At 34.3% G+C, this 16,669-nt stretch overlaps 1 protein-coding gene across 1 annotated transcript in view; it reads left to right on the forward strand.

Moving 5' to 3' along the window:
• The window catches only part of LOC148949003 (potassium voltage-gated channel protein Shaw-like), a 164,495-nt gene that overhangs the window by 94,844 nt on the left and 52,982 nt on the right, over positions 1-16,669 (forward strand). The gene's annotated exons all lie outside the window — the stretch shown is intronic.

Below are 16,669 nucleotides of genomic sequence, written 5' to 3' on the forward strand. Positions count from 1 at the left end.
TATCCCAAAATTTTCATAGGGTGTCTTGGGGGGAGGGCGTTGGGTGGGACTTCTTAACCTCCGATCACTTTTCCACTCCAAAGTATCTACGATAGATCCTTCCATTCAAAGTGTCTGGGTGAAAAATAAAGAAATAAATCATACATTTCGCTTTGCTCTTTATTTAGGCAGCGCTATTGTACTGCCTATGAAATTTCAAATGATATGAATTGGTCTTGTATTTAGCTGTAAGACATTTAAAAAGTGTTTAAGTTATGGAGCCTTTCTTCTCGGAAAACTAGGTGTGGCATTTCTTCAGGAGGGAAAAAGAAAACGTATCGACAGTACTATAGTATGCAATACTCTTGATTCTACTGCCTGAGGGTTCTAAAGGTTGCCTATACTCCTGATTTTACTGCCTGAGGCTCTAAAAGATTATACCCTAAACCTTATTTGCATAACCGTATTAGCACGAAATTTTCATAACCCGCTTACCTAGCAGCCAGATCCTGTCATGGACCTTCCCTAGCAACCAGAGTTTCTACACTACAGAGGGTACATCTCATTTGCATGCTTCCCTGAAAACCTCATCTGCATACTTATATGAGGTCCTAGCAACCAGCCGTAGCAACCATATCCAATATAAAGCTGTATTTTCAATGTTTTTTGTACTAATTAGAAAGTAAAATTGAGAGAGAGAGCAGTTTGAATACATCAAGTGTATATTTGACAAGACATATTAACAAAAACGAGTGATTTTTTTTTAACTATTAGAAGTTTATAGTGGAGCTGGCAGTAGCAATGTTACAAAGACAAGAGTACCAAAGGTAGCAGTAGAAATTACAAGATGATCTCGACTATGGCTTGAATGGGATGAGATGTGTGCAAAATACGTGATATTCAATTCAACTCAATTTATTCAGATAGAAATGAAACATAGCACCAGTGATAATAAGGATCCTAGAAGCGAACTTGTTGAGGACAATAACAACAAAAAATTGAAAATGAAGATGAGAGAAAAAAAAGAAAAAAGAAAGAGAAAAAAAGGGCAATTTAAAGCACATTGACTAAGAATTTAGAGAATTATAATATCAAAGTTTAGTAAAATTGTTATACAGCGTGCGAAAACTTGTGGATAGCTGGACACTGGAGGGTATTATATTCCATTGAAGTATAGATTTATAAACGAAGGATCGCTGGTTGAAGCTAGAGACACACTTGGGGACAATAAAGTAACGGTTGGAAGAACGGAGGCAGAGGCCTTCAGAATTATTACAATTAAAATAAGATAATAATTGGGGGAGAAGATTTTTATGGTAAGCGGAGTATGCAAGGGATAGATTTAATTTTTTAATGATTTGTTCAAAAGGGATAATACTGTAAATAAAACTTCAAATAGGGATAAAATCTTTTTAATAGACAGTGATGATGATAACAGTGATAGAAATTCACAAAAAATACCAGATATTTCGGTCACATATACAGTGACCGTCATCAGTAGTTACTACTGATGACTGATGATAGTACTTACTTACTACTGATGACGGTCACTGTATATGTGACCAAAATATCTGGTATTTTTGTGAATTTCTATCACTGTTATCATCATCACTGTCTATTAAAAGGATTTTATCCCTATTTGAACTTTTATTTATCGTCATGGAAAGGCAGTTTGGTCTCCAAAATTATCTAAGGGATAATACCAAAATCAGAATACAAGTCCTGGGTGAGATACAGTCAGGGCAGCCGAAATACTGCTTTGACGGCACGGTTTTGGGCAGATTTTAATTTATTGGTAACTGAAGGATAAGTGTTGCCCCAAACAGAACCGCAGTATGAGATATATGGGTAAATAAAAGAGTAATAAAGGGTGACAAGGATATCAGGAGGAAGAAAACTATTGATACGATTAATCATACTTACCTGTCACAAGATTATGGCTCTGATGTAGGAAACATGTGTTGCAAAGAACAGGGAGGAATCTATTTGGACACCAAGAAACTTGGCAACTTCGACCTGCGGGGGGGGATTGGTGGAATATTTTAGGCCAAGTGCTTGCTGAGCTTCATTTTTTTTGTAAGGGGTTTGAAATGAATTAACCTGACTTTTCTTGCTGTTGATGGTCATGCAGTTGACGAGAAACCACTCCTGAACTCTATTCAGAAGGATTTGAGCAGAGATGACGACGGATGGTAAATTAGGGCCGGTGATGAAAAAGTTGCTATCGTCAGGAAAAAGTACTGGGTGCACTGATGGACCCAGGTCCGTAACCAAATCATTATTATAAAGGAGAAAAAATATTGGACCAAGAACAGAACCCCGCGGGACGCCCCTCCGGACAGGTAGGGGATGCGAGGTCATGCCACCCAGACTCACTCTCTGTACTCTACCAGAGAGATAAGAGCCGAACCATGAGAAAGGAATTCCACGAATCCCTGTTCCCATGAATCCCACGTTCTTAAGTTTACTTAATAAAACACTGTGATCAACCATATCAAAGGCCTTAGAAAAATCCAGAAATAAGCCCAATACAGTATTTATAAGGTCAAATTGGGAACATATAAACTGTGTGGCGTCAATTAGTGCATGAGCAGTTGAAAATTTGGAACGGAAGCCATATTGATGAGAAGAAATCAACAAATCTGAAGGATTAATCCCAAATAAAAAGGAGAAGAGGAGAAGAGAAGTGAGATTGGACGGTAATTACTTATCTCAGATGGATCGTCTTTTTTATATATCATTGAGCAAATTCAAATTGGAGGAGCAGTTATGTTCTGCAGCAGAACTTAATATAATACATATATATAGAATTCAAGCTGCTTTAAATACAATAGTGAAATATATTGAGGACAACAAGCTGAATCAGTATTTGAAAAATAAGTATGTGATATATTGTTGCAATTATGAAATAAAATGTTTCTAAATCGGAAATGTTTTTCTTGTTTGATATTTTTATTAGGTTACCACTCCTTTAGGGATATTCCCGAAGTAGAAAGAATCTTTGAATTCGTTCGTTAGTCTATAGTCAGCTATGAGTGTGTTAAGATTGAAAAACTGGATGGATTTATGAAACATAAAATTATGCGGAATCTTGTGGTTTTGGTAAAATGTCGTTTTCAAAAGTTGTGAGTGCAAAAGAAAATATTTTTTCAAAGAATGCTTATTAATATTATGAAAGATGAATCTCCGGCTAAAAATTATTGTTTGACGCTTATGAATCGTGGCCCAAACGCATTTACTCAATTTATTGATATACTAATTGAAACAAAACAAAATGTTTTAGTAGATTTGATTTGGAACACTACATTAGAAATACAATGATGATTTAAGACTCTATCCAAAGGATTTTTCATGAGAATAATAAATAAATCAACAATTTAGAAGATCTTGTTCAAACAGGTGCAGTTGATAAGAATGCTTTAACTGTTTATGCCAGAACCCTAACAAAAACTCGGAACTAGAGAGGATTGTCAGAAAGACTTTATTTGTGCAAAAGCGTTCTTCATCAGGACAAAGAAGAAAATATCTATTGTACACCATTGTATAAAAATGCTATGTCATTTGCCTTAACTGAATTGTTTTTTTCCTGACAACTTCTTATGGAAATTATAGTCGTACATAACTTGGCAGGGAATTCTTTCTATCAGTAATTGAAGGTTTTATAGTGTCATTTTAAGGACAAAAAGGATTGGAAGGTAACCAGCTCCCCTCTCGGCACCCCCGTAATCCCCCATGGTGTCGGATGAAATTGCGAGGTATCCTTTTTTTGAAAGTATTCAAGTAATCTAATAAGTGTGCCTCTTGAGTCAACCTAACCCCTGCACCACACGGGGCAATGACCTTAATTTATGTAAACCATTTATTGTTCAAGGTCCAATTTTAGGGCACTGTTCAGTGGGTGCATTAGGGATGCATTGTTTGAATTTGGTCCAAGTAGAGACGGCGGACATGTTTGGTCTCGGTAGTAGGATCTGTTTAGAGGTTTTAGGGCTCGTTCACTAGGCCAAATTTACCCAAAGTCCTCCTTGGGTTTGCACCTGAAATAAACTTACCTGAGTGAAACACAAGACGTTATGTACACGGGATTTTCTAGAAGACACCATTTGCAATATTTTTGGAACGATTTGGGAAATCAAGTTGAAACTTTCAGGAGTTGGGGGGGGGGGGTTAAGGGGTAAGAATATGACTTAGGGAGAAGGGCAGGGGTAAATTGCAGGACAATATGGCTATACACCTTATCAAAATCATATATCTGCAATATCTTGGGAATGGATTGGAAGATTATGTTCAAACTTTCACGTAGTGTTGGGGGAAGGAAAGGAGACAAAGAGATTTCGTTTTCTGATTACTACTTTAAGATACTTTTTATGGATTTTTTTATGACGGTGAGATGGTCAAAATGGTTGTGTGAATAAATGCCTTGCGTTTTTACCAGCTGAATATTTACTGGAAATTAGAAAGGATCTGTCTTTACAAAAGGGGGTTTATCAGTTCTTCATCAGGGTAAAGAAGAATAGTACCAATTTCGGTAATCTCGCTAGTAGAAGAAAAAGATCGACATCTAAATTTTTTAATTCGTTGATGTAGCTTCTCACCCTAAGTTGCTTGACTGACTATAGCGAAATTTCATACATTTCATTCAGACAATGGAGTTATAGCCTATTTTAGCTGGTGTACCGATTAGCGGGTGTTTAAGGTTCAAAAAGCTTTTCACATTCCATTGATGAATGACATATGTAACAATTTGTCGTTATTAGCTTGTGAATTTTTGGTACAATATGCGCTTGCAAGGATTTTTTTGGATGGGGGAGACTCTTCAAAACACCACAGATGGAGTATTGCAACAAAATTTTAATAAATAGTAAAATAAATCACAAAACTGTGACAGGGGACAGACTTATAGGTGGGTTCACCTACTTGCCTCCTTCGCGTACTTAAGTATTGCAAAGGAAAGTTATTGTTTCAATTATCTGATTGTTTTTCTTCTATTGTTTTCTTTAATTTAGCTTATACATGGTTGCGAATTAAACTTTTAAGAAAGCTTCAATAAAGCTAGTAGCCTAAATGAAGCTAATTATGCAAATAAGTAACCTTTCTGTGGCTTTTTCCAGCTGAACCAGAATTCTTAATTACACATTAAAAAGTTGGTTTCGAAAGTTGGAGTCCTGGTGGCGTAGATTTATGTTTTATTTTCTATTCAGTGTTAGAGCAGATGGGAAACAGGTACACACTTTCCAAGTTAACTTAGACTCACTTAGTAGCCAGTTTACACCTCCCAAATTCTACGCTGGCTTCCTTGACTTTTATTGGAGAATAAAAGGGGTATAAGGTTGAAATAAGGTGGGTATAAGGTTGACCAAATAAGGTTGAAAATGTTACAAAAAAGTGTGTAAACAATAATGTAGATCATACTGTTATAGTACTTTTTTTTATCACTCATAGTACTTGCAAAATTAACAATATTAAAAATTGTAAATGGAGAAGGTACTAAAATATGGCTAAAATAGAATATAGATTTAACAGAAATAAAATTGAAATAAAAATACTGGCAAACACGAATCAAAATACTGCCTTCCTATTATAATTTATGATTACTATCTATTTAAAGAAATTAAATATTTAAGGGCAATCTTTTATTTCGCTACCCGCAAAACAGGGCATTATTTGTCTGTCATTTTGATATCTAATGTATATGCTCAGAAGGATGCAAAAAAAAGTTTTGGAAATTTTTTCAATGGGAGCTTGGAAAACTTAAGTCCGCTTATCCGATCCAAACACTCTCTAAACGTTTCAATTCTTGCCAATATGCTGTTCGAAAGGCATTGCAAATATATTATTTTAATGAACAAGTTCAAACACTATCTTTTAATTTAAGAGGTGACTTCGCCTTGAATGTTTTCTAAGCTCTACAGGGGCTTTTGGTGCAGAATGAGTTGAGAGATTGGGAACAAAAAGTAGTGCAATACTCCCCTGAACCCTCTATCCGCTTCTAGTCTCGAGGTAAACTTGGCCTCTCCAACAATCTCTGAATATTCTAAATCGATCCCAAAAGTCATTCTCAAAATACTACAGATGCGCTTTTTTGATAACCTGGGTGCACATAGTATCTATCGATTTATTTTTTTACTTATCTGTAAATAGATTCTAAGCTTCCTACTGTGTTTATAGTGCAAGAGTTTTGGTCGAATTGAAGAGATAAAAATGTTTCAGTGTACTTATCTCTTCCCGCTAAACACAAAATTTGAAGTATCCTTGCCCCTTCTCTTAACGCACTGAAAGTTTCAGGTCGATTTGCCAAACCGTTCGAGGGATATTGTTGATACACTATATTGTCACCATACTACTTCACCATACATATACTCTGAGCTACGCTAGGCCTAACAATGCAAAAACTTCTAAGAGAATCGTTAACGCAAAATATGCCAGCCTCCTCATCCCCTTCCCCTAAGCACAAAAGTTGAAGTGTCATTATCCCACCCTTTCCCCCTAACATTCTGAAAGTTTCAACTTGATTCCAACAACCCGTAAAGAGATGTTACAAATGTTAATATGCTATTTTGATAACCTATAAAAGACACATAGTGTCTTCGATTTACGTCGCTACTTCGCGGTGAATATGTTCCAAGTGTCACAGGGGTATATAGTGCCAATACTTTTAATCAGATTAAAAGTAAAATCAAAATTTGCTTACATATAAAGAAAAAAAAAAACTGAATTCGAGCAACGAAAGCAAGGACACTGAAAATGAATTTTGCCAGAAAGTGGAGGACTTTCCCAATGAATATGCTGATGTTCGTAAATTGTGCACTTCAAATTTGTTAAAAGGAGTATTGTGTCCATTAAAATGAAAATATATTGTTTTTAAAAAGAATTGATGAAAAAAGAGTGGTAAATACAAAGAAGCCTGGGTCTGAATTAAAATGATATATATATATATATATATATATATATATATATATATATATATATATATATATATATATATATATATATATATATATATATATATATATATATATATATATATATATATATATATATATATATATATATATATATATATATATATATATATATATATATATATATATATATATATATATATATATATATATATATAAATATATATATATATATATATATATATATATATATATATATATATATATATATATATATATATATATATATATATATATATATATATATATATATATATATATATATATATATATATATATATATATAGATATATATAAATATATATATATATATATATATATATATATATATATATATATATATATATATATATATATATATATATATATATATATATATATATATGTATATATATATATATATATATATATATATATATATATATATATATATATATATATATATATATATATATATATATATATATATATATATATATATATATGTATATATATATATATATATATATATATATATATATATATATATATATATATATATATATATATATATATATATATATATATATATATATATATATATATATATATATATATATATATATATAATAACATAACATATTAGTAACGTGACTTCTAAAATTTCTGAAGCATAACATGTTAAATGAAAAATATACTAGTTCTGAATTGGACAACATTTCAGCTAAACATCATCAATTTAACTTTCTTACATTAAAGAATTTTCACTTAATTTTATATAATAATCAGAAAAACAGCCGTTAAAGTAAATTGAATCTAGAAAGACATTTTTTTTAGATACATTTTCTCGAACTTAAGCATCGTTTCTTAAGTTTCTGTGTCTCTGGTCAGTAGAAAGCTATTACCAATGAGAGTTGGTTTCCGAAATATTGTAGAAGTTTGCGCTCAGTAGTTTAGAGCTTAATCTGATGATATTATATATAAGAATATGAAAGCTAATATGAGAATCTAAAAGCTTAAAAAATAGAATAGTATACATTTTTGACTAAGTTTTTGATGCTATTTTTTTTTTTTTTTTTTTTTTTTTTTTTTTTTTTTTTGCTTGAAACTGGTACTATCATATCATAGGCAGCGCAATCGCACTGCCTAAGTAAAGAACGATGTTGCCACATTTTATTATTATATTTTTCCCTTTAGACCGGGGCACTTCGTATTGAAGGAGTTGTCGTAGAAACTAGGAAAACGGCTCATTCGATTGGAAATTAGAATGGCTAGTGCCCTTTTTAATAGTCGAAAGGGACTGGACGGCAACTAACACACCTTCCACGCCCACCATTTCCCCAAACACATCCAATCAAAACTTTGAGATGGCCATTCTGTCCAGCGTAGTTGATTTCCAGATAGAAATTATGTTTTTGAGGAGGACACTCCCCAACAGCCCTCAGGGCAAGGGTTTTAAGTTATGCCCTGTTTTTAGTTATGGTCATATATGGTTTTTATAGAAATCTTTGTCTGAGAAACTTAAATAGGTGCTCATTCGATTGGAAGTTCAAAGGGCTAGTGCCCTTTTTAATAGTCAAAAGTGATTGGAGGGCAACTAACCCCCATTTCACGCCCACCTTTTCCCCAAGCACATCCAATCAAAATTTTCAGATAGCCATTTTGTTCAAGGTAGTTGAAAGTTCTAGAAATTAGGTCTTTGTGGATGACAACCCCCGTCCCCCCGGAGTCCTCAGGGCAAGGGTTGTAATTTATGCCCTGGGGGCATATAAGGTTTTTTATAGAAAGCGTTGGTGTAGAAACTTTAAAAAGGGCTCGTTTGATTGGAAATTCAAATGGCTATTGCCATTTTTAATAGTCGACAGCGATTGGAATGCAACTAATACCCCTTCCATCCCCACTGTTTATCCAAACACATGCAATCAAAATTTTGAAATAAACATTTCGTTCAAATTAGTTGAAAGGTCTGTAAATTATATCTTCGAAAATGGCACTTCCCCCACAGCCCTCAGGGTAAGGATTGTAAGTTTTGCCCTGGGGGCATATAAGGTTTTTATTGAAAACTATGTCGTAGAAACTTGAAAAAGGGCTCACTCGATTGGAAATTCAAAGGGCTAGTGCCCTTTTTAATAGTCGAAAGTAATTAGAGGGCAACTAACCCCCTCTTACGCTTACCTTTTTCCCAAACACATCCAATCAAAATTTTTATATACCTTTTTTGTTCAACGTAGTTAAAAGTTTTATAAATTAGGCCTTGGAGGATGATAACCCCCTCAGAGCCCTCGGGGAAAGGGTTGTTAGTTAATCCCCGGGGGTATATAAGGCTTTTATTGATAGTGATGTTGTAGAAACTTCAAAAAGGGCTAGTTTGATTGGGAATTAGAAGGGTTTGTGCCCTTTTTAATAGTCGAAAGTGATAGGAGGGCAACTAACCCCCTCACGAATAGAAATTACAATAAATAACTGAGTCGAACTCGAAACAAGCAGAAATTGACATGAGTAGGACCTATAATCCGTGTGCTATCTCAGCGCCTGAACAAAATTTACACTTTACGGAAAAAAATGCAAATGGATGCGAACTGTCTTTTTAGTATGTATATAGCCTACTGATATTTAATAATCAAAATGATAAAATTATTTGATTTATTAAAGTTATAAAAGTAAAAACTTTTATATCTTTTCAGTAATGCATAATTCAAATTTCGCTATTTAGCATCTTACTGTCTAGCATAGATTAGCGATGGTTCTCGACTGCAAAGGTCCTCGTGTTGGCCCTGTTGCAGCTGTTATCGAACACCGGGCCCCGTATTGCCAAGCAAAAATTAATCCACGGTACTTCCACAGCATGTGATAATTCCTGAAATATGCTCAGTTTGAAAACTTTTGTAATTTCTGTAATACAAATTTTGTAATTACAAAAATTTTGTAATTTCTCAGCAGAACCTAAAACAACGCAAACACGAGGAATTTCGCTTGCTTTTGCTACGCAAGTCAATGGCGTATTTTTAAAGGTTGTCAGGGAGTTTTGACTCTTCAGCAACTTCCACAAAATTGAAAATGAACTGACTACATTTTCAAACGCTTTTTAAAAACCATTGTTGCACAAAATTTATGGCGCATATATAAGGGGAAATCCAAAAGAAATCTAAGAAGTATGTTGCAAAATCTCTCTGTCCTTAGCCTGCTTGCAATATATTAATCACCGGTCACACAAACCATGATGTAAATCATAGACAGCGCGCTAGCGCTGCCTAAGTAAAGAACGATGCGGACACAATGTGTTTTTTTTTCTCCATACCCGTGCACTTCGTATCGAAGGAGTTGTAGTAGAAACTTCGAAAAGGGCTCATTTGATTGTAAATTGGAGTGGCTAGTGCCCTTTTTGATAGTCGAAAGTGATTGGAGGGCAACTAGCCCCCCCCCACGTCCATCAATCCCCACACACATCCAATCAAAATTTTTAGATAGCCATTTTGTTTAGCGTAGTTGATTTCCAGAAAGAAAATATGTTTTTGAGGAGGACACTCCCCCACAACTCTCAGAGTAAGGGTTTTAAGTTATGCCCTGAAGGCATATAAGAGGGATGTTTGCACAATGTACTAATTATTATTTTTTTCCTTTAGAGCAGGGCACTTCATATGGAAGGGGCCGTTGTAGAATCTTCAAAGAGGCTCATTCGATTGGAAATTGAGGGTTCTAGTGCCCTTTTTAATAGTCGGAAGTGTGTGAGGGCAACTAGCCCCCCCCCCACGCCCATCATTCCCCAAGTACATCCAATCAAAATTTTGAGATGTCCATTTTGTTCAGCGTAGTTTATTTCCAGATAGAAAATATGTTTTGAGGAGGACACTCCCCCACAACCCTCAGCGCAAGGGTTTTAAGTTATGTCCTGGGGGCATATAACGTTTTTACAGAAGGTGTTGTCGTAGAAACATGAAAATAGGCTCATTCGATTGGAAATTCAAAGGGGTAATGCCCTTTTTAATAGTCAAAAGTGATTGGCGGGTAACTAGCCCCCCCCCCCCCAGACGTCCATTATTCCCCAAAACACATCCAATACAAAATTTTGAGATGGCCATTTTGTTCACCGTAGTTGATTTCCAGATAGAAAATATGTTTTTGAGGAGGATACTCCCCCCACAACCCTCAGGGCAAGAGTTTTAAGTTATGCCCTGGGGGAATATAAAGTTTTTATACAAGGCGTTGTCGTAGAAACTTCAAAAAAGGCTCATTCGATTGGAAATTCAAAAGGCTAGTGCCCTTTTAATTGTCAAAAGCGAATGGAGGGCAACTAGCCCCCCCCCCCTACGCCCATCAATCCCCCACACACATCGAATCAAAATTTTTAGATAGCTATTTTTTTCAGCGTAGTTGATTTCCACATAGAAGATATCTTTTTAAGGAGAATACTCCCCCACCGCCCTCAGGGCAAGTTTTTTAAGTTATGCCCTGGGGGCATAAAAGGTTTTTAAGAAGGCGTTGTCGTAGAAACTTCAAAAAAGGCTCACTCGATTGGAAATTCAAAGGGCTAGTGGCCTTTGTAATAGTCGAAAGTAACTGGAGGGAAACTAGCTCCCCCCACGGCCATCATTCCCCCAAACACATCCCAAAATTTTTTTTAGATAGCCATGATAGCCATTTTGTTCAGCGTAGTTGATTTCCAGATAGAAAATATGTTTTTGAGGAGGATACTCTCCCACAACCGTCAGGGCAAGGATTATAAGTGATGCCCTTTGGGCATATAAGGTTTTTATTGAAATCTTTGTCGTAGAAACTTGGAAAACGGCTCATTCGATTTGAAATTCAAAGGGCAAGTACACTTTTTAATAGTCGAAAGTGATTTGAAGGCAACTAATCCCCCTTTCACGCCCACCTTTTCCCATACACATCCAATCAAAATTTTTAGATAGCCATTTTCTCCAACGTAGTTGAAAGTTTTGGAAATTAAGTCTTTAAGAATGACAACCCCTCCCCCCAGAGCCCTTAGAGCAAGGACTGTAAGTTATGCCGTGGGAGCCTATAAAGTTTTTATTGAAAGCGTTGTGGTAGAAACTTCAAAAGGGCTCATTCAATTGGAAATTGAAACAAAATTTGCACTTTACTGAAAAAAATACAAATGAATGTGCATTGTCAGTTTAATATACATATTAAATATTATATATAATATAGATATTAAATATACATATTAAATATTATATATAATATACATATTAAATATACATATTCAATGTTAATATTATTTCATTTATTAAAGTTATAAAAGTAAAAACATTAATTTTTTTCAGTAAAGTACAAGTTTTGTTCTGGCCTTGGGAAGGCATAGGGGTTTTGCTGTTAATTTCTGCTCGTTTTGAGTTTGACTCGGTTATTTATTGTAATTTCTCTTTGTTTTAGGTTTCATTTATTTATTGATGCTGATTTGTGGTAGTTTCACGCTTGGTAGATTATTTTATTTTATTTTTGCTCATTTTTTGTTTAATGGAGTTCTTTACTTTTCTTTGAAAAAGTTATTTTGTGGAAAAAGTTTTTTTAATTAATTAAAAAAAAAATTTAGCTGAAAGTAAGGAGGGACATTAAAACTTAAAACGAACAGAATTTATGAAATATAAAGGGGCTGTCCCTTCCTCAACGCCTCTCTCTTTACGCTAAAGATTTTTTAATGTTTAAAAAATAAAGTTGTGAGACAGATTCAAACTTAAGCATAAAGAGCAAGGCGTTGAGGAGATTTAAGAGCAAGCCCTTTCATATACGGAATAATTTCTGGTCGTATTAAATTTTAATGTCGCTCCTTACTTCCAGTTAAAAAAATTTGTTTTTTCTTTTGTTTAATTCTAAACGTTTTTGAATTAATACAACTTTGATTTTGGCTCACTGTACATGAAAAATAAACAAAATTTGCATATTATTTTTATTTTATTTTTTCTTGCTAAATGGCTTTCTCGAAATTTTGATCTGACGTAACTTACGAATTAACTTATGTAACATACTTCTATATTCGTATATTTTTATTACGTGCATTAGGGGTTCGCCCCCAATTCCATACCTCGCTCTTTACAATGGCGTATGGCGTATATTATGGCGTATAAGGGGAAACACAATAGAAATCCAATAAGTTTGTTGCAAAACCTGTTTTATTTAATGTGCGTTTTTATAACAAGCCAAAAAATATCTAGATATGACAAACATTTAGCTATGAAAAAAAAACAAAGCTAGATGAGCTTGATTGAAGGCATATGAAATTTTTTATCGACCTTCATCAACTTCATCAAAACTGAAAGGGAGTCAAAACTGTCTTCGCATTCAGCATATGAGTATAACCACAGAAGCGTTACCTTAGACCTTGGTTCCTCCAGGGCCAGGTATTGCACATAGGTTATCAACGAAGCCTCGCCAGACGTCCTGGAGCGGAGCAGCAGCCCTGCGAAGTCTAAGTCTGTGAGCTGCTGACCACTGGCTTTTACACCAAAGCCTGACGCTTGCCATAGGACATAATCCATTACTAGGACAAATAGGAACGGGGATAACACATATCCTTGTTTCACGCCATAGAGAATCTTGAAGAATCGCCTATCCCCATATTCCGTTCTGTAACGACATTCGCTGTCTTCATAGAGGGCCATTATTATTCGGACAACTTTATTAGATGCTCCATAAAATTTCAAAATCTTAAATAAAATATAACGATTGATGGAGTCGAACGCTTTTTCAAAATCAAAGAAGAGCAGATAAAGCTTTTTATTCCATTTTCTTGACTCTTCCACCATAAGTCTGAGGATGAAAATAAGGTCAGAATATGATCTACTGGGCGGGAACCCATGTTGTTCTTCCCTTAGATGAACTACAGAGTAGCTCAGCTGAGAAATTTTTAGATGGTTTTTTGTCTATTTAGAAAAAAATATATTATTTCTATTAAGTTTTCTACTTCGCATGCCAAAAGCATGCAACTATGACAAATGGTAAGCTACGAAAACCAAAAAATAAAACACAGCAAGGTGTTTGATATATTCTTACTATGCGGGCAACTAACACATTCTTATTGCCCTTCCTAAACTTAAAAAACTTAAAGTGACTTAAAAAGTCTTTGCGTAGAACTTATGGTGTAAATATAGGTAGTAAGCTCAGCTGGGAAATCTAAGACAGATTTCTGACTATGACAAACAACAAGCAACACAAAGTTTGACAAATTTGGCTTACTTTGTAATGAAAATAAACCACATTTCTGTAGAACTTCAGTACCTTTGGAGTGGTTGTAACTGACTGGGCCATATTTATAAAGTTATGTTCGAATTGAACAATGGGCATATATGAGTCAAATCAGTGAACGTCAGCTGAGAAATCTGCAAGTGAAATTTTTTTTCTTGACATTTTTTTGTTTTAGACATCCGAGACTCCAGCTAAGGAGAATTTCCTTGGTTATCCATTTTCCTTAATACTTCAACCACCTGCATTCTTGTTTTAAGGTTATCTTAGTCATAATTTTGTGAATTCAAAGATTTTATCTACGTAGTCTTCTTTTTGTTATATAAGTATGACTTATAGACCACTTTGATTATCTAGAAATTCTTTTCCTCGGAGACCTTTCTTAAAAATCTACGAAAGGAAATTACTACGCTTAGAGTCAATTTTATCAGCGTATGGAATGATGAAAGGGATGTTTTATTAAATTTTCTAGTCCCTTAATCCCTTAGAATCCATATTAAGAAAGAAAACTCGCTTTTCTTCTTTAAAGGGCACGATTAAGTCAAATTACTTGTTTGCAGTCAAAAAAGTCTTTCTTCTAATTAGGTATCTATGTGACTGGCTATTTATCTTTGGAAATAAAAAGAAGAACAAAAATAAAACATTAGAAATAACACTATCAAATGGAATATTAATATTTTGTTTAACTTGTTAACTGTAACAAATAACATAAAATAGTATAGTCAACTGTCATTAGTTACTTAAATATAGTCAACTGCATAATTATCAACTGCAAAGTTATCATAATTATCCTTGGGTTGAGCTCTATCTGCTCAATTAAAAAATTAAAAAATAGCAAGATTTCTATTTATATTATTAAACAAACTCCATCTCTTTAAAAAAAAAAGAGAGATTACTCTCCTAAAATTCCACAGTGGAAAAGTGTGCTTTAATTTCATTGACTTACAACTTCGAGGTAATCCCATAAGTCAATGAAATTATTCCTTATTCCTAGAGAGACCAATTGCCCTATGTTTTTAAGACCTGATTGGGTTTTAAAACCCCTATGCAATATTTCTAAGCCAGCAAAAAGAACAAAAGGATAGGTTTCACTTGATTGGTTCTCACACAGGAAGTTTTACGACGGTTAAGTGAACGAAAAATCTTTTCACCCGCAACATTTTTTATAAGTAAAGTCTCTCTTTCTCTGCGGTTTAGTGTTGCAGGTGTGCCACTTTGAAATCTAACTTTGTTTGGTTGGTTACAAATTTTTTCAGATTTTACTATTTCCAACCCCATTTCAATACATGTTGTTGTTAAGAAATTTGCCACATTACGGTATGTGAAACCTCGTTGTTAACGGAAGACCGTGGAAAAAATTGATGATTTTTTAGTTCAAATATTTTTATTGAGTAGCTTAAACTGCACTTCAACCAAATAAGGATACAAGTACAAAAATTAACTGTGTAGTATGTAGCTGTCATTACAAAATATGATTAGACCACTAAGTTATGTTAAATGGCCCGTGGTAACGAACTAAAGGTAAAAGGGGGCCCGCTCCTATGGCGAGCAAAACTGTTCAAAATCAAAAGTTTGGAAACAATATAAATATAAAACGTTTGATCGGTAAGTTGCATTAGGAAAGTGAGAACGTTGTGTGTTACTGGATAGCCAAGAAATGTTTCCCGAAGAACTGTTTCCCGAAGGATCCCAAAGACCTTTACTGAAGATATCGCAACGTACTTCAAGGACTTTATGGAACAATGAGAGTAAACCTTATCATGATCGATTGATGTACTATATGCCCTCCCCATCCCTAAGCCCCCCTTAACTTGCGTCATGAGAGCTGCTCGCATCGAAACAATGACCATAGAACATAGAAAGAAGACTTCTTAAAACATAATTTTTTAGTTTTTGTACCCTTTCAAGGATATTAGAGTGACGAGGTGGAGTAATGATGCCAACCTACTGGTCTTTAAAACCTGCGGTCTTATCGTAGGAAAAAAATGTGGAATTCTAACTAAATTCTAACTGTTTGGACTAACTGTTTGAAAGTTCAAACAGTTAGTCCAATGAGAAAAGATGCAATATGCCAAAACTATGATTCTAGAGAGAAATTCCATGAAAAGCCTTCAATAAAACATTAAAAAATGAATGGAAACTACATTCAAAAGAACATTTTCAAGTCAAGTAAAGAACGATGTTGGCACAATGTATTATTTATTTCTTTGTTTTAGACCAGGGCACTTTGTATCGAAGGGGTTGTCGTAAAAACTTAGAAAAGGGCTCATTCGATTCGAAATTGGAAGGGCTTGTGCCCTTTTTAATAACATACTTTCACGCACATCATATCCCCAAACACATCCAATCAAAATTTTGAGATAGCCATTTTTTACAACGTAGTTGAACGATTTGGAAAATATGTCTTTAAGGATGACACCCCTCCCCACTGCCCTCAGGGCAAGGGCTGTAAGTGATGCCCTGTGGGTATATAAGGTTTTTATAGAAGGCATTGTCGTAGACACTTCAAAAAGAGCTCATTCGATTGGAAATTCTAAGGGCTAGTGCCC

Source organism: Artemia sp. Qi Xiang Cuo, chromosome 9, assembly GCF_049724085.1.
Source record: "Artemia sp. Qi Xiang Cuo chromosome 9, ASM4972408v1, whole genome shotgun sequence".
Classification (NCBI taxonomy): Eukaryota; Metazoa; Arthropoda; class Branchiopoda; order Anostraca; family Artemiidae; genus Artemia; species Artemia sp. Qi Xiang Cuo.